The sequence below is a fragment of the Austrofundulus limnaeus genome, unplaced genomic scaffold, assembly GCF_001266775.1.
Source record: "Austrofundulus limnaeus strain Quisiro unplaced genomic scaffold, Austrofundulus_limnaeus-1.0 Scaffold277, whole genome shotgun sequence".
Lineage (NCBI taxonomy): Eukaryota > Metazoa > Chordata > Actinopteri > Cyprinodontiformes > Rivulidae > Austrofundulus > Austrofundulus limnaeus.
Window position 1 is genome coordinate 258,080 of NW_013952679.1, and position 3,496 is coordinate 261,575.

The following is a 3,496-nucleotide window of genomic DNA, read 5'->3' on the forward strand; positions in this document are numbered from 1 at the left end:
GTTCAAGGGGTATGAATACTTTTGCAAACCACTGTATTTTGGACAGTCCAATGTATTTTTGATGCTGCTGTTTTCTCCATCTGCCATTATTTGGTTTATTTATTTACTTATTCGCTTTCAATGCAACATTTTTATCTTTGTTTAATTTGAGTTGTGTAAAATAAAATGCCTGAGAAATAAACATTGTAGTGGTTTAAATAAATAATTTTCATTTAATAATCAGTTGAAGTACAACTTGAAGTTTTGGAGAATCGTCATTATGTTTGACTGAAGGGGTACTTGTGGTATGATAAAATGGCTCCGGGGGTACACAAGTCAAAACAGATTGGGAACCACTGCTTTAGTTTACAAATTAAAGGTCACRTAATCTTTTAATGAATGCATATCACCCACCACCTTTCATGCCACAGTTTAAACTCAAATTGTCTGATGTGACAAAATTGTAGCTGATTTGGTCAAATGTTAACATTAGTACTATCCATGCTCTCATGAGACATTGTAGGATATCACCCTCATTGACAGTGACAGTGTTTTCTGAACAACTCTCAGCTACTACCACAACAAAGTTTTTCTCAGTATCTGTAAAACTGACAGTTCTGTGGCTGATGACATGTCTGACAAGGTACTAAATATAAATATTTGACAGGAAATCCCCTCAAATTAGACTATCTCTTTCATACCATGGATTAAATCACTGTCCAAAGCCTTGGCATTAACTGTTAGTCAGTTCTGCTAGACTGTTAGAAAAATATCTCTTGAACCACTGGACAAACTTTAGTCTAACTTTCAGGTAGTAAATAAAAATTGTAGTCAATCTGTTTGAAGATAACTGCTACAGCTAGTTCACACTACCCAACAACAAAATGTCTAACTCAGTCAGTTTGACAGATGTTGACCTTAAAGTTTGGTGTGGTGGTAGCTGAGGGCCATACACAACACATACTCTGAGCCTGATGTGACACTATAACTCAGAAAATAGTGCACAGCTTTAAAGGTTTGAATAAAACAGCTGAAAGTCATTTCTCAACATACAGTATAATCTAAAACTCTGGAATGAAAGGTGGATGGTGATATGCATGACTTTAAGGAATACTGTGTATGTATTCTATGTAACACATTCAACATAAATTCTGGATATAATGTATAATAATCTGGATATAGGTGTGATATAAAGCTCAGTATTTTCTCTCTTCAGCACTCCTGTGGAGGTCAAGTTAGGACAAGTCCTGGAAGTTAACAGGTCTTTGACGCCCTCTGACCCCTCCTYCAGAGAAGCACAGCATCACCTCGTCATAAAGAAGTCCTCACACTCTGCAGATGTCCATGTGAGCGCAGATTGAAAAGATTTTCATTTTCCTGGTCTGATAAATGACCACACACACTGTATTAATGTCTGAAAAAACTATTCAAATAAACCTATTTGGGCTGAAACTYTGTTACATCTGAGTGTGAATGCAGCTCCAAGGCAGTAATATGGGTTTAGTGTCATAATCAGTCAGGCTGACATTGTCAAGTCCTCAGGTAAATCACCCACAGGCCATTAAAAGCAAATTGGGTCCATGGCAGAGCAGCTCTCTGTGAGCTACTGCCGGACATTAAAAACTAGCTGATAGTTGTGACTGTGACACATTAAACATCAGCTATATCTGGAACATTGGGATTTGTTGGCGAATGGTTGGTCTAGTGTAACAAACTCCRTATAAAGATAAACGACGTTTCTGTAGTTTCCACACTACACAAAAGTGATACAAAGTAAAGCAGAAACAAGTTTTCACACAATTGTTGGCAGGCAAAGATGTCCTGCATAGTCCAAATATAGAAGTCAGGGTAAGAGTCAGTTTGACCAGAAATATTTAACATTTTTTCTGTAAGTAAAGATCTAGCATTCCTTAAAAGAATACAAATGACCCAYTGCTTTTTATACCAGAATGTGAAACTAAGATAGTGGAAATGAATGGTGTTTTAGTGTTTGATTAAAGCTCATGTGGTGAGGTCTTGTGCAATCTGTTTAAAAAAAAAGGAGCCAAACTCACAGAGGTCACTGCTGGAGCAACGGTCAGGAAAGACCAGGTACAGCAGCAGACTGGTCTCATGCATGCAGGACTTGGTGAATCACAAAACTGGACATTTRTTCTGTAGTTGAAGTTGTTCCAAGCTTTTTAAGTTGCAGGAGGTCTTCTGTTACTTCACCTTCAGTACAAACTGCACGCCTCAAATGGTGGAGTTATTAAGCTCTTTGTTTGTTCCGCACAAACATGATGTTTAGGTCACATGCAGGGAAACTGAGTGGGTATCAGGATCAGTGCTGCACTGTAAGTTTAAGCAAGATGAAATTTTGAGATCTCAACAAGAAGCTTTGCAGTTGATAATGCCATTAGAGAGCTTATGTATTTTTAATTTTAGTTATTAAATGAAATAGCTAAGTTTGAACAAATGTCCTTGATGGACTGCCTTTCATGAGCTTTATTTGAAGAATGAGCTGTCTCAGCTAAACTTTGCCATAATCTTGCTGGACAAGTTACATTTGGAGTACGTGTTGCAAAATCCGTCACAACTGACTAACCACATTTTAACAGAAAGTCACACACACACACACACACACACACACACACACACACGTTTGTTCTTGAACCCAGTGGGGACTTTCCATTGACTTCCATTCATGGACCCTGATCATATACTCTGACGTTAACCTCACAGTACCTGACCCTAAAACTAACCTAAACCTTGGTCCTAAACCTAATCTCACCTGTAATTTACATTTGAACCCGTGGGGACCTGGCATTGTTCCCCATGATTCACTTCGGTCCCCACGGGGCTGCTTTTTATGGGAAAATTGTACACACGTTGTAGGACCCCCCCACACACACACACATACTGAACTCCTCTGGTATTTTCATGTACCTTTAGGGTCCACTCTTTCAGAAAATGCATGTTAAAAAAAATTGGGCCTCACTGCCCATTAGGGATGCCTTTTTGACCAAACCCCTTTTTCATGTTGACCATCAAAGTTAGGGGTGCAGAAACCTTAAATGCCACAAACCAACAAAATTGAGGTCTACGTGCATGTACAGGGTGCATAGAACTATTAGGGGCAAAGGGAAAGTGAAAAGATCCTTCAGAACCGTGAGGCTTACTAAGAGGCATTTGGTGTTTGGAGACAAATGGGAAAGAGATGATTCACTCTTCTGTGAGTGATAAGTTCATGTGTGCTCTGTATGGTGTTACATGTGTATGTCTCTTCACATACACACCTCACCTGCAATCATGCCAACCATCTGCAGGTGTGATTGACCTACTTAAATGAGCGACACCCTTCCTCTGAGAAGGACGGGGTCTTGATTTGTCCTCCCTCTGCTGCAGACTGCTTGGGAGCAGCTTGGTTGGTGGCCTCCTTCTACATCTACTCTTTTTAGTTTAATAAACCATTTTAGTTAGTTCCATATTTTTGTTTTGAATCTCATTAAATTTCATCCTTTTGAGCCCGTGYTTTGTA

The 3,496-nt window shown here is 39.2% G+C and overlaps 1 protein-coding gene across 2 annotated transcripts in view; it reads left to right on the top strand.

Moving 5' to 3' along the window:
* spata6l (spermatogenesis associated 6-like) overlaps positions 1 to 1,431 on the top strand; it is a 17,469-nt gene extending 16,038 nt beyond the window's left edge. For both annotated transcript variants that reach the window (XM_014021095.1, XM_014021096.1), the window contains one exon: positions 1,196 to 1,431. The gene's annotated coding sequence lies outside the window, so the exon portion shown is untranslated. The remainder of the gene's footprint in view (positions 1 to 1,195) is intronic.
* Positions 1,432 to 3,496: the final 2,065 nt, after the last annotated feature.